The sequence below is a fragment of the Mustela lutreola genome, chromosome 11, assembly GCF_030435805.1.
Source record: "Mustela lutreola isolate mMusLut2 chromosome 11, mMusLut2.pri, whole genome shotgun sequence".
Lineage (NCBI taxonomy): Eukaryota > Metazoa > Chordata > Mammalia > Carnivora > Mustelidae > Mustela > Mustela lutreola.
In genome coordinates, this window is record NC_081300.1 from 23,692,913 (window position 1) to 23,718,117 (window position 25,205).

The following is a 25,205-nucleotide window of genomic DNA, read 5'->3' on the forward strand; positions in this document are numbered from 1 at the left end:
TTGGACTTGATGGTTGGGGTGGAGAGAGACACAAGATACATTCTGGAGTGAAATGAAGATCTGCTAACACATTAGCTGTGAGAGAAGAGGGCAGGGAGCACTGAAGAAAGATTCCTACTAGTTTTTGCTTGACCGGCTGACTGAGGCACCACTGACACAGATGGGAAAGTCTGCGGACAAACAGATTTGAAAGGAGTCAAAATGAATTTGTAGAGACGTCTATATGGCTGCACAATGTTTATAATGCTTTTGAGATCCTTTCTCTCCCTGGCTCCAAGGAGCTCGGTAGTTCTAGCACTGAGACCTGGCTGGTGTAGGTTCTAGCTCGGGATCAGCCCCTTCCTGACCTGAGACTTCAGGGAACTTACCTCACTCCATGCAGATGTCCCCCATACATGACCAAATAAAAAGAATACATGTCCCTTTCTTAATTCCTGCAGCTCTCTTAAAGGCCGAGCAATAATGCCAAAGGAGCTATTTCCGCTCCTGGAAAGGAGGCATACTATGTACTGTCAGGTTTCTTTAGCATCTCCCGAACTACCTGTGTGTATACAGGAGCCCTTTATCATACTCCAAGGGCTCAGCCTCTGAGCGAAAACATCTTTGGGGGACAGAACCTGAAATGATACCATTTATCTGACCCTGCGGGTCACTAATTCCTCCCCAAAGATCCTTCACTGGCGTGGGAACACCGCCATTCACTCTCATTACAGATAAGGTTCTTATTTTAAAGCCCTAAACCCAGACACTTGGCAGTTTGTGGGGCTGCTCCTCAACCACTCACCAGACGGTCTGGCCTGGCCTGGCAAATGACTGCTTCATAAATGCCACAGCTGCAGAGCCCCTTGCCTCTGTCACGGCCGCCAAGTCGGGGACCCGGGGACCCAGGGCCCCCCGGCAGTGTGTGCTCTCACTCAAGTGTTTAGAAGCCAGAGCCATGGACCCTGCACACGCCCCCCAGGTCCCCTCCAGGAATTGCATTCAGCCTCGACGGCAGGGCAGGTGCCCCCATCACTACCACTAAAGACTGTCTCCCCGCAACAGAGCTGAGGTCACACTCCCTTCCCCAGGCCCACCACACCCGGCGGGGCGGAGGGGGCGGTGCAAAATGGCATGAGGGTCTGAAGGCCTCTGACTTGGGCAACTCCGAAGGACCGCTCCAGCTGCACTAGTCCCGGGGCCAGAGGAGGCCATCACCGGGGCGGCCTCCCAGCCCGGTGTGTCCTTGGGAGCCCGCCCCACAAAAGCCCTTTCTCTCTCACAGCCTGCTTCCCAGGGAGGAGTGCAGGGCCCAGGGCAGGCCCCCAGCAGAGATGGGCTTGGACCCTACCCCTTCCCAGGGGCTATGGTCTAGGAAGGGAGACAGACCTGCTCCAGGCACCCTTGCTTCTAGCCTAAGGACAGGCCATGCTTCCCCAAGCCACTCCCAGGCTTCAGGGCCTCCCCCACGGCCCCCCCAACCCAACTGTTTGGATCACTTTTCACCTGTCCTTTATATTTGAGGTCGACATCGCGCCTCGTCATGCCTCTCCTTATAATGAAGTTCACTGAGCCCGCAGTACACTCTTAGGGTGGTAAATTGGTATTATGGACACGGCCTGTCTCCCCAGAGAGGCCATAAACACCCCATGGCAGGGACTTCTCCACGTTCCACCAGCACAGCGCAGGACACAAGACGGTAAACGCTGGTTGCCGTCCCCGGCAGGCAGAGCGACGGCGCGCGCTAAGGTTAACTGCCAAATGTATGCTACACACAGAAAGTCTTGTGGATACTTGGCGAAGGCAGAGATTGAAGAAACTCCAGGGAAAGCGGAAGAAAAACTTTTATAATAACCGACTTACCGGGGATAATGGAGATTTCATTTCTGGGGGAAAATTTTGCTCCTGGGAGCTCGACCCTGAATTCCTAAGAGCTCAATTCTCCAGCTCGTCGTCCGTCTTTCCTGCCATTTGGGGTCCCGGCTGTGCTGATGAACAGCACTGCGGAGAATGAGCTTGGGAGGCGGGTGCAGCAGAAACGCATGCTTCGTGGCAGACGGACGCTCTCTGTAACTTACATCACCAAGTCGCTGCCCCCCACCCCCGAGTCCTATAACGGCCAAAAAAACACAAAGTCCCATTTTCCTCCCTGTTATTCAATGCTTCCAGCTCAACAGGTACTTCTCTACCCTTACCCACGCCAGCATCATGGAGCTTTCCCACGTTTTAAAACCTGCTATTTCTGACCTCTGGATGGGGCTCCTTCCCATGGAAAGGAGTACCTGAAGACCAGGTGTCTTCTGTCTTTCGCAGGCACGTCTGGAGAGCAGCAGGTGAGAAAGAGCACACCCTCCAGAGTCGGAGGGTATGAGTCTGTTTTACTGCTCTCTACCCACTTGGCACAAGCTACTTAATCCTTCCCAAGCCTCAGTTTTCCCATTTGGAAAGTGGAGATAATAGGACCTCCTTGCTATGATTAAATGAAAGCGTGTATGTAAATCACTGAACACCATGACCAGTAATGAAGTGAATGTTCGGTAACATTAAATACCGCTCTTCCTCTTTACAAGCTTCCAAGGGCCCTGTTCCTAGCAAGTTGCATAACAAAAAGCCTACTTGGCTCAAATGTAGTAAAAATAAGACGACAGAACTGTTGGGTTGATAGTTACCTAAATATATGGATAATCTCTCCAAAGACGGAGGGATAGATGGCTGGGCTATGGGTGAATTTTTCTTCGTTTTGTAAGTTATGTTAATGTCATTGCGTTCTTTGTCCTGTAATTCTTTTTTAAAGATTTTTTTAAAATTTTATTTACTTGAGAGAGAGAGAGCGAGAGAGAGAGAGAGGGAGAGGGTCAGAGGGAGAAGCAGATTTCCCGCTGAGCAGGGAGCTCGATTCAGGACTCGATCCTGAGACTCCAGGGTCATGACCTGAGCTGAAGGCAGTCGCTTAGCCAGCTGAGCCACCCAGGCACCCTGTCCTGTAATTTTTTAAAACGAGTGATTTTCATATCTAACTGGGCAGCCCCACTTCCCTCCCTGGGTGAAAACACACAAAGTAAACATTGATAAGCCAGTGTCATCTTAGCACCTGCAGAATCCACGCCAGATTTTTTCAAGAGGGGACCGAAGAATCTGCGTCTAATGAAAAGCAAGTTCCTCCAGGCTTATACGCTCCCCAAAGTTTGAGAGATTCTAGGAAGAACTCTGGATTTGCAATCAGAAGATGCAAGTTCTAGTCTTCACTCTGCTGCTGTCTTTCAGCCAAAGTCCCGTGTCCTCCTGGGTCCCGTTTTTGCTTTCCCCTTCTGCATGGGAACCCATGCCAAGGGAGAAAAGCTGGCCGGAGAGCTTAGATTCCTGAGGATAACTAAATAATCTTGGGGACAAATAAATATTCAGCAAGTGATCAGGCCTCGGCAAAAGTGCAATGCATGAATACTTCTGCCAACCCAAATAAAGCTGTCACACAGCCTGCATTTCCTTGGGAGAGCCAGTACTCAGGCCCTGCTTCTCCAGCTCTGCGTCCTCCTCCTGCCAGTTGACCTATGGACAACCCCGAGCTTATGCAGAGAGAAAGGACTGTGGAAGGAAAGAGAGAAACATCAATTTGGCTTAAGCTCCCAGCTTTGGTAAAAGGATGGAGCATCTACAAATAATGCCCAAAGGGAGAGTTCCATGAGCGTGAGTGTGTTGGCCGCACTGAGGAAGAAAGCATTATTGAAAAGATGCAGGAGGGGGCAGTCATCTGTGGTCACTGAGATGTGCTCACCTCCTTGGGTGAGTCAAGGATTCTAAGTCCAGTTTAATGTAAACCCCTGAGTTCTGATGAGCCAGTTCATGTGTTGAGTAAATATCACACTGACTCACAGAAAAATGAACCACGGCTGCTCATTTCATTTTTTTCTGATGAAGGAGTAACAGATACCGGGTCCACCGGCTATTCGGTTCATCATGGAGGATCTCGTATACCTTGAGCTGGGAATCTCTGGCTGGACATTAATCCAGGCTCACAGAAATTGGAGTCGACATATGAGATCCTTCCCAGAGATCTTTCTTTTTGCAGGGGAATATCCTAATTAAAATGGTATATTTTGGGGCGTCTGGGTGGCTCAATGGGTTAAAGCCTCTGCCTTAGGCTCGAGCCCCACATCGGGCTCTCTGCTCAGCAAGGAGCCTGCTTCCTCCTCTCTTTCTGCCTGCCTCTCTGCCTACTTGAGATCTCTATCTGTCAAATAAATAAATAACATCTTTTTTAAAAAATGGTATATTTTGCACTTATATTCACCTTGTTGTGTAAGAAATGGAATGACTTATGCGTCCTTGGGGCATAGAAAGATGCCCTACAGCAAGGCAGTTACCAAAACCGGGAGGCTCAGTCTTGGAGAGACTGGTAACTGAACTAGCGAGAGAGGTCAAATGTTGGCATATTGACTTTCCTTTCCTTTCTTTTAGCAGGAGAGAAAGAGAGGGACACAGAGAGAATGAATCTTAAACAGACTCCACACACAGCACGGAGCCTGATGTGCAGTTCAGACCCTGAGATCATAACCTGAGCTGAAATCCGGAGTCAGACATTTAACTGACTGAGCCACCCAGGTGGCCCTGCACGCTGACTTTCAGGCAGTATTTTGCAGGGCACAGTCTTTGCATTTTCTCTCCAGGTTTAGGATTTTTTGATCCATCTCTTCAAACACCTGTTCCACATGGGCTCACTTTATTACGATGATGATACTCTTATAAACCAAGCAAATGCTTTCCCATCAGGCTTGTAAATGGTGTCTAATTGCCTGTGGTCTCTAACATTTTTAAAGATAGAAATAGATTTTAAAAGTACCTTGATACATTTTAGAGATAATTCAAAAACACAAGACAAGGGAAATTTAGCGGGGATAAATAGAAGATCCAGTATTTACCCCCAATTTTACTATGAGATCTGAAATGCAGGAATGGCCACTGGAAAAGGCCTTGAGGGTCTCAGAGGACCCCAGATTAACATCTGAATTATTATGGAAAAAAATTTTTTAAAGCCATCTTACTACAGAAATACATGGAGAAAAATGCAACTTCTGAGCCTGTGTATCTTCTTCCTCTTATTTTTCCCCAACATTACTCAAACCCTTTTTCAGAGTATTCTGTACAGCTTTAAAAGTGAAATGGAGGGGCGCCTGGGTGGCTCAGTGGGTTAAGCCGCTGCCTTCAGCTCAGGGCATGATCTCAGGGTCCTGGGATCGAGTCCCGCATCGGGCTCTCTGCTCAGCAGGGAGCCTGCTTCCTCCTCTCTCTCTCTGCCTGCCTCTCTGCCTACTTGTAATCTCTCCATGTCAAATGAATAAATAAATCTTTAAAAAAAAAAAATAAAAAATAAAAAAAATAAAAGTGAAATGGAGAGGGGCTCCTGGGTGGCTCAGTCGTTAAGCGTCTGCCTTCTGCTCAGGTCATGATCCCAGGGTCCTGGGATCGAGCCCCATATGGGGCTCCGGGCCCAGCGGGAAGCCTGCTTCTCCCTCTCCCACTCCCCCTGTTTGTGTTCCTTTCTCACTCTCTCTCTCTCTGTCAAAACAATAAATAAAATCTTTTTTTTTTTTTTTTTTAAAAAGGGAAATGGGGAAGAAATGGGGGGAGGGGGACAGTAAGAGCAGATGCAGGGGATAATAACTAATTTGGTTTACTTGCTTTAATAAGCAACCTTCAACAAAAGCAAAGAAGCCCAGACAGAGAGTGATAACCATGTGTTGAGGACTGGGGGCCAGGGGGAGGAGAGCTGAACATGTTAAGGCTGGAGATGTAGGTGATTTGATCCAGAGGGTAAAAAGGGTTGCCAGGAATACACATACTTACATATATATCAGAAAAGACAGTTTCAGGCCAAAAGAAGAAAGTCTGCAGGTAAGTTGGGGCTCTCCTCCCAAGGGATGGCTGACTCCTAACGAAACCGGGAGCTCCCTCTCATGGGACATGCTGGAGAAGGAGAAGCGGTGATCTGTCAGGATGGTATGAAGACGACTCTGGGGGCACCTGGGTGGTTCAGTGGGTTAAAGCCTCTGCCTTCGGCTCAGGTCATGATCTAAGGGTCCTGGGATCGAGCCCCACATGGGGCTCTCTGCTCAGTGGGGAGCCTGCTTCCCCCCGTCTCTCTACCTGCTTCTCTGTCTACTTGTGATCTCTGTCAAATAAATAAATAAAATCTTAAAAAAAAAAAAAAAAAAAAGACAACTCTGGCACTCGGTGCTACAATTTTAGGGTAATATAAACGTGAATAGTTACCAAGCTGGAAGACGGGACAGATGGGGAGTGGGTAAATGGCTTACGGTTCCAAGTCAGAGTAAAGATTTAACAGGAATATTCTAGAGAGGATTTTAAATCTTGATGGGCAGGTGGATCAGACAGCCTGTGACATTCCTGCCCCTGGATTCTTGGCGTAACCTCGGACTGGTCCACAAGGGTAGCTGCGATCAATGACCTCCAAGCCTTCTCTGCTCCAGGACCGGCCGGTTCGGCACTAAAGCTTCATCAGTTTTGCAACAGAGGCTGAAAAGTGGCCCCTCTTGGGGAGCTACTGAGTCGTACAGGCTGGAGTCTGTCAAGGGTTTAACAAAGTGGAATAAGCAGGAGTCTAAACTCAAAGGCAGGTTTAATCCCTGGAAAGTCAAGTTGGACAAAAAGTAGTATCATGGGGTTTCTCATGGGCTTATCTTTCTCTTTAACTATTTAAAGTGCTTTTAAAACAAAACAAATGAGCAGAGGGGGAAAAGAGAAACAAACCAAGAAACAGACTCTTCCCTACAGAGAACAAACGGAGGGTTCCCCTGGAAGGGAGCTGGGTGGGGGATGGGGAAACGTGATGGGGACCAAGGAGTGCACTCGTAGTGAGTCACTATATTGTATGCCTGAAACAAATTTGACACTGCCTGTTAACTAACTGAACTTAAATAAAAGTGTAAAAAAAAAAAAAAAAAAAGAAGAAGAAGAAGAAAAAAAGGAAAGGAAATGAAAACTGAGAACATGCAAAAAGTTAAAAAAGAGTGCTTTTACAACCCCTGTACTTTAGTTCCTGCCATGTGCCACTTTAGAAAATGGAATCATTTTTCTCCTTGATTTAAAAGATTGAACCTGTTTTCTCTGTTTAAAAAGACTACTTCGGTATTGCCTCTGGAATGACAGAACTCTACACATTACTTATGTTTAAACTGCTTTACCCGGAATGGACTGATGCTAGTGTGCCCTGTTTGAGAAAATCTGCAAAAGCCCAAGCAAGACCTAAAGAAAAACCCACGGGTAATTACTCACTTTCTAAAAGTGTCCTTTGTTTTGCACCACAGCTCCCAGAGACACAAAGCCTTAAAGCCCAAAGCCGAAACCTCAAAGAGGCTGATGATGACGATGATGGTCCAAATTATCCCCAATTATTAAACGCGTCCTATCTATAAGCCCTCTCAAATATGTTCACTCACTTAAGCCTCAAGACACCCAGGGCAAGACCACGTTTGTCAGCCACCCGTGGACGGTGGGATGTGTCCAAAATTAATGACTGCAACTTCAGGGTGCAACCCTCAAGAAGAGGGGCCTTCCTTGCTTTTCATCCTTTTCCCTTTCTTCTGGCTGACCTGCACATCCCAGGGAACCACCCTGACCCACGCAGATGAGGGCAACACCTGAGGGACAGGGGAGCGACAGGATAGAGAAAGCCTGGGTTCTCAGTACTGGGAGCTGCCACGCCGTCATGAAGTATAATGCTTGCAAGACTGAGTGAAAAGGAAGTAAATGTCTATATTGTTTAAATTATTAATAATAGGAGGAGCGTACCCCCACTCTGGACTCAGGCAAGAAGGGCATGTGTACTGGGCCCTGCACTTCAGAAAGTTCCGGGTCTCCCAACACACACACACACACACACACACACACACACACACCCCAGTCACTCAGGACCAGGGACACAGTATAACCAGTACCTTGAACATCCGCTGGCATGACTAACATCATTCAAGCCCCAGAGACACATTTCTCTGTATCTCTTGCCTTAGTCCTCAAGACAAAAGGCCACTGTGTCCAAATGTTGTAAAGACTGGGGACTTGGCCACTGCCAGCAGCATCAGGAAGAGCTGTAGCTTCAGAGCAAGGGAGAATCTGAGCAGTGCCAGCACTGGGTATTAACTCATCCAATCCTTCTTCTCAGAGAGCCTCAATGCAACAGATTTCTGCATAATGAAGAAGGGCTGCTTCCCAGCAGGGTGGGAGAGCTACTTTCTTTTCTTTCTTTCCTTCTTTGCCTTTCTTCATCTTCTGATTCTTGGTTCTAGCAGCACGGCTGGATTAGTGTGATATTTATGAGTCAGATACAAAAGCGGAGGAGTAACGTGCCGTATTAGACAACGTATAGACCTCTGAAATTTGCACACCTCTGTGTAGGTCTGAAGTCAACATACGTGATATGTGACCCTGATTCTTTACACGGGCAACCAGAGAGACTTTAAAAGCTATAATTACAAAGTTTTATTTTTATTCCTTTAAGATGTTATATTTTTGAAGGTGTTATTTTTATGTAATCTCTAGCCCCACCCTCAGGCTCAAACCCACAACCCCTAGATCAAGAGTCGCACACTCTACTGACTAAGCCAGCCAGGAATCCTATTTTTAGGAAAATATTTTATAAGCTCTTGAACTGAGGTTCGGGAAATTAAGTAACAATTCAGGCTTCTTTAAATTACTTTAAAATGTGGCACTTATTTATAATTTGTATTTTTGCTTTTTAATTTTAACAGATTTTTCAATATTTTAGTAAAAATGTTTTTAAAACTTTCATTTAAAATAATTTTAGGGGCGCCTGGGTGTCTCAGTCAGTTAAGCATCTACCTTTGGTTCAGGTCATGATCCCAGGGTCCTGGGATACAGGGCTGTATCTTCTGCTTCTCCCTTTCATACCTCCTCTGTGGGCTTGCTATCTCTCTCTCTCTCTCTCTCAAATAAGTAAAAATCTTTTTTAAAAATAAGAAAATAAGGGGCGCCTGGGTGGCTCAGTGGGTTAAAGCCTCTGCCTTTGGCTCAGGTCATGATCCCAGAGTCCTGGGATCGAGCCCTGCATCGGGCTCTCTGCTCAGCAGGGAGCCTGCTTCCTCCTCTCTCTCTGCCTGCCTCTCTGCCTACTTGTAATCTCTGCCTGTGAAATAAATAAATAAATAAATAATCTTTTAAAAAAGAAAAGAAAAGAAAAGAAAAATAAATAAGAGGAATACAATAAAGCTAATTTTAAATTTTTAATTACTTTAAATTTACATTTTGATGAAAATACATTCAAATTTAACACATTTTATTTTTTAATCCTTTAGATTCTTTTTTTTTTTACTATTTTATTTATTTATTTGAGAGTGCATGAGTAGAGGGGTTGATGGGGAGAAAGGGGAGAGAAAGAAGCAGACTCCCTGCTCAGTGGGGAGCCCTTCAAGGGGCTCAATCCCAGGACTTGGAAATCATGACCTGAACTGAAAGCAGAAGCTTAACTGACTGAGCCACCTCAGTCAGTTGCCCCTAATCCTTTAGGTTCTTATTTGTCAACTGAAAACCAAGTATGATAAACAACATAATTAGTGATTCCTTAAAATGAAGATAAGAAAATACATTTTATGAAATATATAATTTATGCATTAAATGTCTACCTTATTATTCCAGTCAAACATTTTCTAGCAGCAGAATACCCAAGCATGCAAAATAATAATCAAATTCCATTATCATTAATATTCTGTCAACTTTCAATGATATAAAGGCCATGGCTTTACATGCATTTTCCTATTATGAAAGTGTATTTGTCAAAGTAGCAGAACATAGTACATGTAACACTGAGTTTTAACTTTCATTCTTTAGACATATGGTCTGCTATCCATTTGCAGTCTTGCTTGAGGCCTGACAAATGTTAGAAAAGGGGTCTTTCTTAGTTCTAGGTGAACTTAGGTTCTAAACAGTGTGGTGCCCTTGCTTACTTCTCAGATAAGTCAGAGCCCACAACAGTGTGAAATAAGAGGCTAAGCAGCGATCATGAAAGGGATTCGTTGGCTACCTCTGCTCCCTGTGTACGGCAGAACAGACTCAGAACGTCTGTAGAGCCATGTGGCACTAAGGGACTGTTCTGACACAGTCAATGGTGGCAGACAGTGTGTTAGTTACCGGCTGCTGTGGAACAAATCACCACAAACTCAGGAGCTTGAAGGACACACATTTATCATCTTGCAATTCTTATGGGTCAACAGTCCAGACACAGCTTAGCGGGATCCTGTGCTCAGAGTCTCGAGCTTAAAACCAAAGTGTCAGACGGGCTGCATTCTCACTGGCAGGCTTGACTGCGGAAGAAGCCAAGCTCATTCAGGCTGTTGGCAAAATTCATTTCCTTGCAGCTGAAGGACTGGGGGCCCAACTTCTTACTGGCTATTGGCTGGAAGCCACTCAGGTCCTGGAGGCCACCCACAGTTTTTTGCCACATGGCTGTCTTATAATATGACTGTAAGCTTTTTCAAGGTCCACAGGTGACCCTATCTCTCCAACCTGCTAAGGCAGAGACGGACATACTATAATTATGGGAGTGACATCCTATCATCTTTGCCATACTGTGTTGGTTAGAAGCAAGTAATACATTCTGCCACACTCAAGAGTATGGATTATAAAAGGATATTATAAAGGGGTTATACCCCTTAGGGGGTCACCTTGGGATATGTCTGCTGAAGTATTCTTATGCTCTGGCAGAATGATAAGACCTTGAAAAAAATCCCCATGCAGGGGGCAACCTGGGTGGCTCAGTCAGTTAAGTCTCTCACTCTTGGTCTCAGGGTCCTGAGACTGAGCCCCGTGTTGGGCTCCACACTCAGTTGAGATTCTCTCCCTGTCCCTCCCCCTCCTCATATGTGCTCACTCTCTTTCCTTCTCAAATAAATACATAAATAAAATCTTTTCAAAAAAAATTCCAGGGTGCCTGGGTGGCTCAGTTAAGCGTCTGCCTTCAGCTCGAGTCCTGCATCGGGCTCCCTGCTCCATGGGAGAGGAGACAAGCCTCTGCTTGTGTTCGCTCTCTTGCTGTGTCTCTGTTAAATAAATAAAATCTTAAAAAAAAAAAAAAAATCCTGCCTACTTAGAGAGGAAAGTGATAGACAAAATTTTCAGAAATTCATACAGGGTCCTATGTTTACCCTAGCTAGAAGATTCCACACCAAGAACTCTGCTAAAACTGTTCTTTGCCCTAGATCTTTCGAGTTGTCTAATCAAATCAAGATGGCAACCAGTCATTTTTCTGCTCTTTGCCTGGTTAGAACATTCTCGGTGTACTATTCATGCTCTTAGAGAAGACATTTCTGGTCATGAATTCAGGAAGTTTCCTGAACTTCCTGCTAGATCGATGACCACAAGGTCCTATAAGGTATACAAAGAAGATAACCCTAACTTTGTTTCCTTTTAGTCTGCAGCCCTATTGGTAAGAAAAGACAAGAAGAATGTCCAATAATGAAATTTCATTCTAACGTCCTCTCTTCCCCGAGCCCTCCAGTCAAAGCCTCCTCCTTCTCCTCCTCTCCCTCCTCCTTATCCTCTCAGAGTCCACATACAAACAGAACTTCTTGTTACAGAGTTCTACACCCTGATTATCCCCCTAAAATCTCTCTCCCATTACACTGGGAGATCTTTGAGGGCAGAGTGATTTACTCCTATCTGCTTGTCCAGCACCTGGAACCATCTCCGACACAGAGCCACCTCTCCACATAGGTTTGGGTGGATGGATGGACTGATGGTAACAGATGAGTTGTGTGATGGTAAACAGTACAGGACCACAGAAGTGAAACCCTTAAGCCACACTGCTTCTCTGAAGTTATTTCTAATTTTCCCATTAGTAAAAAACGGAATTGTACAATATTCAGCAGAAGAACCAGACATAATCGAATATTTTTTCTGTGATTCCACTTAATAGGAAGTTGAAGACCAGACAAAAGTAATTCTTGGGCAGAATGGGAGGGGTAGAAGAACTGCCTGAGAGGGAGGTGAAGAAACCTTTTGCTAGAATTAGCCCACAGCCTTGTCTGGTCACAGAGTGTATCCATATCTAAAAGCCCCATCAAGCTGTGTGCACGTAAGATCTGTGAGCTTTACTCTACACAGCATGCTTCAATCTTTAACAATCTACAATCTAAACTACAAAGGGGATGGGAGGGGGGCTGTACCTGGGGGCTCTGTGTACAGAGCACAGTGCCCCTACTTCACTAGGAGTCCCCCAGGGGAAAATGGTGTCGGCAGTGTGATCACCTCCAAGGGACCCAGCATGAGTCCTCATCAGATGTTTAACCCTGGGTTCCCAGGACTAGCTGACGTGCCCAGATGCTGCTGGAGGAATGCTACCATTTCCTCTGGGTCACTTTATCCTTCTCTGGAGACCTGGCAGATCAGGTACTGTGCTTCATTAAATGATTCCCTAAAGCCTTCCTTGAGGACAAGAAACCCTGTCCCAGCTGTCAGAGAGATGGGCACCTGTCCCTGGGGCGACATCTGCAATGGGACACTCTGGTCCACTCCTGCCTAAGTAGCTCTGTGACACCTTCCGGCAGAAAGTCTGCTCGCTCATTTGGTGGAGGTGTGCGAAGCCACATCCACGGCTGCTCCCGAGGGGACCTCTCTGGTGTGGGTTTTCTGCAGCCATAACAGGTAACTCTGCTGTGTGTTCTCTTGCTGTCTCCACACTCATTTAAAAAAAAAAAAAAAGGCAGCTGTACGCTACTGGGCTCACAATGGGAAGATGACGCTGAGAAGCACAACACTAGATGCCAGGTGACAAAGATGACAGAATAAATAGCTTCTCCCAAGCATAGATGTTTGGAGAAATTGTGTCTCCAGATTAGTGCATGGGAGGCTGGTGAGAAACCACTCCCTCCTGAAGCCTGCTTCCAGCAATGTGGACCCGTCTCCCTTCTCTGAACTCAAACCGCACCGGAGCCCATCCAAAAAGCCGCTGTCTGCTCACCAAGTTTATCTCACCCCTACACCAAGACTGTGAGTTCTTTCAAAGCCAAAGCCATGCTTTGTGCATCTCCTGCTTCCCCAGAATTCCTGGCCCAGGGCTAGGTACAGTCTGTGGTCACTGAATATTGGTGACTTAGGTACATGTCAAAAATCCAGTAACTAAACAATTCAAACATATAACGGATGCCCTCCAAGCACGGTCCTTGGCCTAGACAAGGAAAAGACATATTAGGATTCAAGATGTTCACGGCTAAGGGGTAAAGGGAGAAGGGGATGAACTTGATGAGCTATACCTTTTTGCTGTGACGGAAGCCCAGGAGAGAGGTCAGTGTAGTGCCATTCAGCCCCCTGTACACCCCACATTCCAACCCATTACTTTACAAATCAAGGGTACCTGCCAGGAAGCACCTGTCTCCCAGTTCTGAACCACCTCTCTGTATTCTGCTCAGCGATGCTGGGCTGGAAATCAACAAAATGCAGGTCACACACTTTGACACCGGTGCCTTGTCAGTTTCCACCAACAGGGAGCTCTGAAGGGAGACTACAAGCAGGAGAAGGCTGCTCCTGGCTGTGTCCCGGGGCAATGGCCCTTCAAGGCACCTACACCTGGGCAGGGCCCACTTCTCCAAGGTCAGAGGCTCAGTCTGAGAGGCCTTCCTCCAAGGCCCCATGATATCCACACCAGCGACAGTCCTGCCTCTGCCATCACCTCTCCTGCTTCGCTCAAGTTCCCTTCACCTTTGCAGGTCTCCCACACTTACTTCACCAACTCCCTCCATTAAACTCTCTTAAAGTAACTGGCATGGCTCTCCTTTTCTAACTGTGATCCTAACTGTGATCTGATTTCTAACTGGGATCGCCTCCCTCCTACAGGAAGAAGGCGACCTGCCCAGTATCTGTCAGTTACTCAGTGGCACAACTGGCACCAGGAACCAGGCTTTGTGACCCCAAATCCTAATTTTCCACCCACCGCATCCACCACATCTATAGACCAGTACTATCAAAGACAGTACAGCATAATGACCAACTGGGTTTTAATGCCAAACTACTCAGATTCAAAACCTGCCTCCACCAAATACTATCTATGGGACCTACAGCAGGCTACTTCTCTGGGCCTCCAGTTTCCCCACCAGCAAAATACAAGTGGCCACAGAAGCCATCACAGGGATACTGTGATGCGTTAGCACACATCAAGCACTGAGGAACAGGACTGGCGTGTAGAACGGTACTGGCATCGCCATCACCATCACCATCATCGTCAAGCAGCAGCATGGCAGAAAGAGTGTAGTCCCCAGTCACAACGATCTGTGTGTAAATCTTAGCTCTGTCTCCTACTCGCTGCGCATCCTCAACAAGTCCCTTCACCTATCAGAGACTGCCGCCCCATCCCTATCATAAGGCAGATCTCACAGTCCAGAAGAATCATGACAGAACACAAGACATGCTCAATGTTCACCAAGCAGGTATTTAATAAAAGGTTATCTCCACTGTTACTCATTCTATCAAGTCTGATGGACCAAAAGTCTCCTTCTAGATCACTGGGACATGCATGCAGTGACTTCAGGACAGAGATGCCCTGAGCTGTCATTATGGAAAAGGAAGTGAAATCTGTGCTTTCAAGCCATCTCAACTCTCACCACACTCCTGGGCGATATACAAGAATGTCCAACCAGATGAGGCCATCAGCGGCTTTCAGTTTTCACTCCGCAGGACTCACTGACTTGCTATCACATGACCACGTGACGTTTTAACTGGGTAATTTACATCTTATCTACTTCCAAGGATTTTCAGTTACCTCTCATAGAATGTTATTTGACCAAAAACTTAAGGTTAGAGACAGAGATCTGAGCCCAGAGGCGAAGGGGGAGAAAGATAGGGGTAAAGATAATCTACTCTGAACCTACCTCAAGATGGTTATTATCTCCAAGTATCAAAGAAATCCTTTTTCCCAACAGCCAAGGTAAAAAGGAAAACATAACTGTTGTGTAATTCTCATTTTGACTAAGGTAGATATCGTTTTAAAGGCAGAAAAATTTCCATGACACTACAAAAAAATTTAATTAAGTGAGACTTTACATAGGGAACACTGCATAACACAATGAGTCGACCATTCAATGGTAGCTCTTCAGAAGTTAGAAGAACTGATTTTGGGACTTCCTATTCCTTGTTCAAACAGAGTTAGGTCATTACAACACAAGACTGGCAAATTATCTGTAAAAGCTACCAAAGATGACAGTTCTAGCTTGCTCCATGCTTTGCCAGGCCTGGAAGGGGAGTCATACAATTTCTCAAAGCAGTTCCAGAATATAGATTATTTTTTTCCCTTTGAAGTCAGGCAGGAACCTGGCTGAGAAGGGAGAGACAACAATGTGTCTTTGAGGTGATGGATGGAGATGTGCAAACACATGACTAAGGGTGACTCCTGTTATCTGCCCGTCTCCAGCGTGGTCACCTGCCCCTGTGCGTCTGGGCTGCCAACCCGATTCATCCCTCTGGCTATTTTCATCTACCAGCTCTGCTGCTCGGGCCAGGGCTTTTCTCCCTGCCGCCAGGGCCACTGTGGGTCATGTCTAAATAGCACATGCCACCAAGAGCAGTGATCAGAGGCAAAGGGATAAAAGAAAAAATCATCCCAAGGGCTGAACCTGAGGCAGAATACACAGCAGTTAAGAATCTGGGATTTGGGGGTGCCTGGATGGCTCAGTGGGTTAAGCCGCTGCCTTCGCCTCAGGTCATGATCTCAGGGTCCTGAGATCGAGCCCCGCAATGGTCTCTCTGCTCGGTGGAGAGCCTGCTTCCCCCCTTCTCTCTCTACCTGCCTCTGCCTACTTGTGATCTCTACCAAATAAATAAATAAAATCTAAAAAAAAAATCTGGGATTTGGAGTTAGAAGACCCAGGCTCAAGTCCTCGTCCCAACTCTGAACCATCTGGGAGACCATGAGCACATTAGCTCACCTCCTCCGGAGCCTTTCCCTCCTGTTTCTGGAACAATGGCTAGTACATTACACAGGCGGCATCTCGTTGGAAGGAGTTCTTGGAACAGTTGGTAAAGGCCTCCAGGTAGTGCTTGGCTAGATGTTACATGTTAGCCATGATGACGGGGACAAAGAGAAGGCCCCCAGAGGCAAAGGTGACACGGTGTCACCCGGCAGAGACAGCTTATGCTACAGGGAGCAACATCAGCATCTCACCAGCTTCACGCTGCCAAACGTCTCTCTCTTTCACACTCAGGGTCCCAGGCCGGCAGAGCTCCACAGTCATGCACACCACAGCTGCAGCCTCTGTCCAGAAGTAGCACTTCCGCTCACAATGCATTAGTCAGGTGGTGAGCAAACTCCTGCCCACAGGCCAGCTGCTTGTTTTTCTAAATAAAGTTTTATTGAAACATGCTGCTTCACAGACAGGCTGCGGCTGCTTCCACACCAGGACAGCAGAGCTCAACAGCTGCATCAGAGACCGGGGGGCCTATAAGCTGAAACTATTTCCTCTCTAGTCCTACTGACCCCTGCAATGGTCTAAGGGAGGCCCAGACATACCTAACTTGGAGGCAGACAGGAAATGAATGCCAAAGCTACTGTGCTCCCAGATCGCAGAGAACTAGAGCTCTGCGGTGCACAAACACTAAAGACGACATGGTGACTGGTACCAGCCCACCAACAGGGCAGCCGCTCTGAAAGCTCCTTCTCCAGGGGGAGGCATGGATCGCAACGGAACGTGACACCGCTGAGCTAACCTCACACGAGCGCGGTTTCACCGCGTGACATCCCTGCTTGGGAACCTCGAGGGGATCCCTAGTGTAGAAAAGATAAGATTTCACCCCCTCTGCTGGACACTCAAGACCCTCACAAAACTGGCCCCTTTCCTCCATCCAAGAAAACATTCCACACTGTTCTCTGCCAGGATTCTTTGCTTCTCTCTGTCTAATCTCCCTCAAAAACGAAGAAAATGCCGGCGGTTACAAGGTCAGTGGCAGGTGGTACTCTCCCCGTATCTGTCTGCCTCCAGGACACAGACTCGACCCTCAGCAGCACTCTTGGGGTTCCCATTACGACACCTGCTACTTCCCCTCTTTCTTTCTTTTTTTTGCCTTTTTTTTTTTTGGATCCTATGAGAAACATGAGCCCTCATTTCCTGGTGCAGCCCAGAATTGCCTGTGTTCCAAGATGCCTTTCAGAACACTGGGAGTCAGCATGATCTGCCTGTACCTCTCTTCCCCTTTGAGATCATAGCCCAAATCTGTCCTCTCATCTTTCCCTCTGGCCACTGCTTACCTAACAGACAAGAAGATCTGGAAGAACTGGGAGCAGGCTAAGGCAATGCACAGAAGCTGCCACGATCCCTGAGAAAGCCCAGGGCCAGCCACGACAGCTGGGAACAGAGGGCCAGGCTCTCCCAGGAGGGCACAAATCCTCTATGGATGGCCTGGCCTCTAGAAGGAAGTCTGAGCTGCCCGTCCGCCACCTCCTCTCCTCCTCCCAGGAGGAATGGCAGCTCAGCTGCCCCTGAGACCCATTCCAAACAAAAACAAGCCTGAACTGAATTTCTAAGAAGATCAGCAATCCAACTGCCAAGTCAGAAGTGACCCCAAAAAAAAACCCAGAGAGAGCACATGATGGCCATAGGAGTAGGGTTGTAGAGCGTGTCCCCTGCACAGTGGAAAGGGACGTTCCTGCTGTTGCTATGTTTTGTTCTGGCACTTAGAGCGGGGGGCCGATTCCAGGAGAAGTGTTATGACCTAGAAATGTTTCACCAAGGCTCTGTCCAGAGAGATCCATGCCTTTCTTTATCCCTGACATTTCTCCCTCAGAGCAGTACCTGCCTGCTCCCAGGACCCCTCTCCTGGCTCTTTCTTCCATACGACGTTAGGCTGGTCCATGGGGGAAGGAGATGGTCACTGATGCCCAGTCGAGGGCTCAAGCGTGGCTGCTGGGGGCAAGACAGATCTGGGTTTCAACTTTAACTCCTCCTCGAGTTAGCTGCGTGACTTTGGATAGGACACTGAACCTCTCTGAGCCTTGATCTTCTTACTGTATGAAGTGCCTACTCTGTTGGGTAGATAGCCTCTGAGCTGAAGCAGTGGTGTGTGCTCAGGGCCTGGTACAGAGTCTGACGAGTGGGGCGGTAATACCGACTGTCCTTACCATCCTCTCTTCCGATGCGCAAAGATGTTCAGTAACTGAGGCTCTGCTTCGTGTCCCAGCATTGGTCCCAGACCTTCAAATCCCTTAACTGTTTACCAACTCGTGTGTGTCTTTGGAAGACACAAGTCAGAGTCCACACTGGGTCATGTCTGAGTCCCTGGTGGGGCAAAGCCCCTGCTCAGGCCATCCGCCCTCAGGACTGGCCATGGCTGAAAAGCCAAGGCCAGCTTCCGCACTGTGGCCTGGTGACAATCTTCGCAGCCCAGTGCAAGCCCTTCCACTGGCCTTTTCCCAGTACATCTAAAATGCACCTACTCCCCCCAACTTAGCAAAATGTGACAGCAGGTAAGGCCTTCTAGGGCAAGACAAAAAGCAGATGGTAAAAACAGGGTTAGAAATGACCCACCTTGGGGTGCCTGGGTGCCAAAGCCTCTGCCTTTGGCTCAGGTCAGGGTCCCAGGGTCCTGGAATCGAGCCCTGCGTCGGGCTCTCTGCTCAGTGGAGAGCCTGCTTCCCCCTCCCTCTCTGCCTACTTGTGATCTCTCTGTCAAATAAAGAAATAAAATCTTTAAAAAAAAAAAAAAAGAAGGGTGCCTAGGTGGCTCAGTGGGTTAAGCCTCTGCCTTCAGCTCGGGTCGTGATCTCAGGGTCCTGGGACCGAGTCCTGCGTCAGGCTCTCTGCTTGGCGGGGAGCCTGCTTCCTCCTCTCTCTCTCTGCCTGCCTCTCTGCCTACTTGTGATCTCGCTCTGTCAAATAAATAAATAAAATCTTAAAAAAAAAAAAAAGAAAGAAAAGAAAAGAAAAAAAGAGATGAACCACCTTACATACAGGCAGCGGTCTGTTCCTAAGACCCGGAGTCCAGAGTTTCTGTGTGTCCTGACATGAATGCGTCTGGGAAACTCCAGCAGGAGTCAGGTCTGGGGGCTGCTTCTCTGCTGCCGTCAGTGGGCTCGCACCTCATGGATGAGGAGGCACTTTACCACGGGGGACTGTGGTAACCGTGTGAACGGATGCCTCATTCACCCAGACAGGGTGCCGAGGATGCTCTATCAGCCGCCTTCCCAAATAACGGAGGGATGATTTATCACTCTCAGCATCAAAACTTTAACACTCACCACTTTGTTGGAAGTTCCAAAGCTTATCACATACTTTCCTGCCTCATTAAACAAAGTATGCTAAAAACCATTTCCTCACTTCTTGGTCACTCAGGGCCATCACTGCCAGCATCAACCATTACGCGGGGCTTTAGAACAATGATACTATTCATGAATCTACTGAGGTGTGGGATGATTCTTTTTCCTACACAAATGATCCCAGAATTTAGAATTGCTTTTGTCTGATTTTTATATTTATACGACCCTTCCTTCACCATCCACAGTCACTTCTTGCCTGACACAAATTCTTTCTAATTTGCCATTTCTACTCTTCTGTGAGTAGGAGAGCAAATCGTGCTTATTAGAACTCCATGTAAACCAAAAGCAATTAAGCCCTAAGTAAGGGCCAACGGGACTCTTTCCTGAGTATTCGCACCATTTCTTTGAGACGTCCATCTTGGCTAACAGAAGCCTATTACGCCTTCCATGGAGGAATGAGTTCATCTATTCCGCACGGTGTAATGAGCCTGCCCATGAAGGTAAAGCTTTGACAAATACAGACAGACGGAGGGATAGAGGGAAGGATGGAGGGAAGAAAGGAGAGATGAAGGGAGGGAGGGAATAATGAACCCACGTGAGTGCGTACAAGATGCTGGGCAGGGCTCTAGGAGCTTTACCTGTATGAGCTGGTGGCCCCCAGGACAGACCGGAAAGGGGGATACCATTATCACAGCCATTCTTCAGGTACAGACTCTGAGGCACAGAGAAGATAAGCCCGACCACAGAGGCTGGAAGACTGGGTTCTGGAGGGGTGACAGTGCGGCACTCACTGGTACAGGAATGGCTCCTGCAAGCATCCCAGGGAGGGGGGGGAGGGAGAAGCTGGAAGATGAGGAGGGCAGGACACTCAGGAACACCTCTCTGTGGTGGCCACGAGGAGATGAGGGCGCCCCTCAAGCAAGTTCCTTAGTGGCTCAGAGGTCCCCTTGGGACAGAGGAGAGGAAGGAAATGAAAGCCCATGGAGCTGGCAGAGCTCTGGGGTGACTCTGGTCAACACCACCTCCTGAACCCCCTGGGGATGGGGACAGAGCCTGCTGTCACCACCCGTGGGGAAATGACCCCTTTCCTGACAGGCCCAACTGTCTGCCAGCTTCCCCTTAACTATCAACAGCCTCTGGCTTAGCTGAGGGCCAAAAAGCCCCTCTCCACAACCCCCAGGCCAGGTAGGCACCACTTAAGCAAGTCTCAGATAAAATTCAGGCAACTGTTTAGTATTCATTAGCAAGCCTGCAGACACAGCCACGTGAACCGCTCCGCAGCTCAGGAAAGTCCCCATCTTGGCCCACAGCCAGCACCTTACTTCTAGGGTGGCTGCAGAGATAGGCAGGCCAGCCCTGTTCCGGACACAAGCAGCAGGAGGCCCCCACGAAGCAGAGCCTTCGGGACCCCCCAAGGCACCCAACTTAGCCTGGGCCTGGGAGACTCTTCCACCCACCATGCAGGAGGCACCACCTGGACAGTCTTCCCAACAGACTACTGAACTCAAATGCCACTCAGGACACCAAGGAAAAATCGTTTCTTACATAACTCAGGCTAATGAAGCCCCAGGTGTTGAGTTCAAGGATACCTGGAATGCAGGGTAGCTACCTATGGAATGCTGATTCCTGATTAGGATATTTCGAAGGCACAGTTCTTACCCTTAGGGTGTGGACTGAAGTTCAACCGTGTCTACACTTCTTGCTGCAACCTTCGTAGGGAAATGTTTTAAAGCAAAAGATCACAGCACAGGGGTGCCTGGGTGGCTCAGTGGGTTAAGCCTCTGCCTTCGGCTCAGGTCATGATATCAGGGTCCTGGGATCGAGCCCCGCATCAGGCTCTCTGCTCAGCAGGGAGCCTGCTTCCCTTCCTCTCTCTCTGCCTGCTTCTCTTCCTACTTGTGATCTCTGTCTGTCAAATAAATAAATAAAATCTTTAAAAAAAAGATCACAGCACAATGCAGTGGTATAGGCTCAGGGAAGGGCCGGCCATTCAGATATGAGGACAGGCAGCGAAGGTGTTCAGGTGCGGAACCACCCACCATCCAATGCGGAAGCTTAGGGGTGCAAAGCTCAACCAGGTTCGGGAGATTCTAAGTTCTGCTCCTTGGGGTCCCCCGGATACTGGACAGAACCTGGGGCTAGGCTGTGGGTGGGGTGAGCAGCAGTAGGGGCCAGTTATGACCCAAGTAGGTGACACAGTTGTCTTTTGTCTTCACACAGGATCTGGGGGCCTACAATGGGCTAACACACATGGTGACTCTGGGAAGAGCTGCAACGTTTCTCAGATGACAGTCTATGGTATCATCTGTCTACAGAGCACTTTAAAGGAACTAGAGGCTGAGAAAGATATTCTGAAAAACGCAGATTAAAAAAATATGGAAGACAAACCATAAGACTCTTTATCTCCTAAAACAAACTGACGGTTGTCGGGGGAGGAGGCAGGGAGAGGGCGGTTGGGTTCCGGACACTGGGGAGGGAATGTGCTATGGGGAGTGCTATGATGTGTAAACCTGGCAATTCACAGACCTGTACCCCTGGGGCTAATAATACATTATATGTTAATTTAAAAATAAAAAATAATAAAAAATTAAAAATTAATTTAAAAAAATAGGGAGGATAAAGCTGGATCACACCAGCTGGGAAATATTGGCCTGTCGGCTGGAGAGAAAAACAGAAATGTACTTACTGGGCTAAGGTTTAAGATACCAAGTGAATGGGTCTTCTCTTTTGAATGGAGACAAAACAAACTGAAGTGTCCCTGGAGATGGAGAGAACCTTCCTCGTAGCCCCTTCACAGTGAGCACCTGAGCGGGCAGCAAATACGGCAAAGGACAGTGAGCAGAGTGTGTGGTGATGGAGCCAATCATGGGAAAGGATGAGAAACAAGACGCCGGGGCTTAAAGTCCGATCGGTGCCAGCGTGCAGAGCCTTGATAAGGAATAAGACAGTCCTAAGTTGATGCCAGAAAAGCAGCAAATAGGGTCTCTGAGAACAGTCAGAAGAAGCTCAAGGGCAGACATTGGCGAAGGGGTACGTCCTACCGCCACGACCTGGGCAGGCTAATCCTGCGTGTGGGGACAGCCCAGGGGAAAACTGCCCACAGAGGATGGCCAGGAGAAAGGGAGAGAGAAGGGATGCCCCAGAAGAAGGGTGCAAAGCATGGAAATGGAACTCTGGAGGAGAAAGTCAACGTGTGTTTCAAGGGAAGCTTGAGATCATTTCAGGACCCCAGAACTGACGCCACTGGTGTCAGTTTTTTTCTCTAGAGAAAAAAACAGATCGGGGGCAGGGGGTGGAGTGGAGGGGGCTTGGTGTGGCTGGGTGGCTCAGCTGGTAGGGCACCCAACACTCGATCTCAGCTCAGGTCTTGCTCTCGGGGTCATGAATCCAAAAACTAAATAAAGCCCTCCCTGGATGTGGAGACTCCTTAAAAAACAAAAAACAAAAGAAAAAAATGCCAAACAGACCAATCTACTGCACTAGAGCTATTTTACTTCATAACCTTGAGTCATAATCAATACCGAAGTTTAAAATAACACTTAATGAATACGTTTGTGAAAAAGGCGTGGATAGGAATAAAAACTGCGTAGTCTTTAAATTTTCCTAACTGGTATGAAATTTATCTTCCCAAAGGGACCTAGTGTCTCTCACTTCATTTTAATCTCTTCTTCCAAAGAGGCCAAAGAGTTCCTTTGGCACTAAAATCCTTCAAATAAAAATACCTGGCAATTCTGTATCATTCAGGATGCCTTTGGCTGCAAGTAACGAGACACTTCTCCCGGAGTAGTTGACATGGTAAGTACATTTATTGTTCCACAAAATCCGCAGCCACAGCATGGCCCAGGTCCAGATATTCCTCCCCAACCCCCCCACAATGTCTCGGCTTTGTGCTTCCACTGGAGGTGAACGGCTCCTACAACTCCAACCTTCATAGTTATACATGACAATGTCCTAGGGTAGAGGAACCACCTCCCTTGCCCTGTAGCTTTTTTGTAAATTGGAGAAAACTTTTATCAGAAGCCCCCAGGGAGCTGTCTCACAGCCTAGCTGGGGTCCTGTGGACATCCTAAGCCCATTAGGAGAGCAAGTTTATCCTGAGATATGTTGTTGAGAAGGAAGACAGGGTACACCTGAATAAACTGGGATTCTTGGACCGAAGGAGAGAGGCAAACAGACACTGAACAGACCATCAGTAACATTTACTAGGAATGCCACATGCTAGTTGCCGCTGAGGCCAAAGCTGTAAGTCACAGACTGTTTGTTCTCCCAAAACATTTTACAGTGTAGCTGGGGGGAAAGCATAAATGTGTATAAATGGAAGATAATTGTAGTACACAAGTCAATGTATGTTAAGTACTAAATGCAAGCACTCTACCACCACACAAAATGTAAGACAGATTCATCCTAAACCAAACAGTGTTCTACTGGAAACCAAGTCATAGGTGAGTGGAGTTTTAGGAGAATGCAGATATTACCTAATTATATATCATAATCGGCTTTGTGCTCCTTAGAGAAAGGCGTTCCATTAGAGGCTGTAATATAATAAACAGCTTAAAATCCAAGGCTCTTTTCACAAACATATTCTTTTAAATGACTTAGGATAATGCTCCACAGGAAAGCAGAAAATACAAAGTAAAATGTTTGCAGAACGTTACCCATGCTGAGGCTCTGTAGATAAGCTCTTTAGAAATACATTCACGGATACAGACGTCCTTGATATGGCCGCATTCAGCTATATAAATCTCAGCTTATAAGTGAAGTAAAGACTGACAGGTTTTTCGAAAAACTATGCTATTTACAGATCAGTGAAGTGAGAATTAGTGAGATTCTGCTGTAATGTCTAATTAGGATTAATTAGCTAATGTTCTCAAAGCACAGAGCACGGATGAAATTTAGCACAAGGTTGAATTGTACTATAGTAGAGAGACTGAATATTAATTCTGTTCATAAACACTGAAGCGAATTATATTTGTAGACACTCTGTTTCAGGAGGTGATCCTCAGGGTGTCCTAGACTTAGTGGCCCACTTCCAAAGAGAATGGAATGGCTTAAAGAGTCCCTTTACAGTGGAAAAGCCCAGGAAACACCTCTTCAGCCAAATGATCAAGGTTAAGGTCATCAATGATGTCTGTAGATATCACATACCCCGAGACACTGTGATGACAAGGGTATGTCACTGCTGCGGGGTTTTTCCCAAAAACCCATAACCCCCATGAGAAAAACATCAGGCAAACCCAGACTGGGGCACATGCCACATGGTACTGAGCCAGCAGCATTCCTCTAGACAGCCAAGGTCATGGACAAACAAGGAAAGACTGAGAAACTGTCACAGACCAGAAGAGACTTTGGGGGGGCAGGGGGTAGGAGCGGGGGGTGGGGGGAGTGGGGTATGACAGCTAAGTGGGACACCATACTCTGGACTGAATCTTGGAACAGAAAAGCAGATGTTAACAGAAAAGCTGAAGAAATCCAGAGAAAGTGTGGTGTTTAGTTTAAAAAAAAAAAAAAAAAAGTCAGCTTAAGACATAAATTATGAAGCTAAAGCTATATGGACGTTTTTAAAATAAAAGCTATCCATGAATTGATAACATAGTACCAAGTTTACTCATGACTCTGTCAAAACACACAGTAATTATTGATTTTTTTGGTCTTGTCTTAGAAGTTCATGAAAGGATTTGATCTTGGTGAGGCTATCGCTCACTGTAGAGAGGAAGCCCAGGAATGATTTAATGTGTAAAAATGCAAAGGCTTGGACAGACACAAATCAGTAAGAAGAGTTGGTTAGTGAAAGAAACAGCACACAATCTGGGATTCTCCTCCTGATGTAAGTGATGTGATCAAGCTGTAAATTCCTTGAGGGCAGGAACTATTTCTTACTCATTTTTATAACCATCACAGTGCTTGGCATGCAGTAGATGTTTAATATTAAAGTCAGTTGACTCGGTTTTAGGAGATCAAGTTTCAA

At 47.1% G+C, this 25,205-nt stretch overlaps 1 protein-coding gene across 3 annotated transcripts in view; it reads right to left on the reverse strand.

Annotated features, from left to right (window-relative positions):
* MAPK4 (mitogen-activated protein kinase 4) overlaps nt 1–25,205 on the reverse strand; it is a 144,715-nt gene that overhangs the window by 89,469 nt on the left and 30,041 nt on the right. Inside the window, exon 2 of one of the 3 annotated variants that reach the window (XM_059140145.1) lies at nt 5,821–5,940. The exons of the other annotated variants lie outside the window; for them this stretch is intronic. The gene's annotated coding sequence lies outside the window, so the exon portion shown is untranslated. The remainder of the gene's footprint in view (nt 1–5,820; nt 5,941–25,205) is intronic. 3 annotated transcript variants of the gene reach the window in all.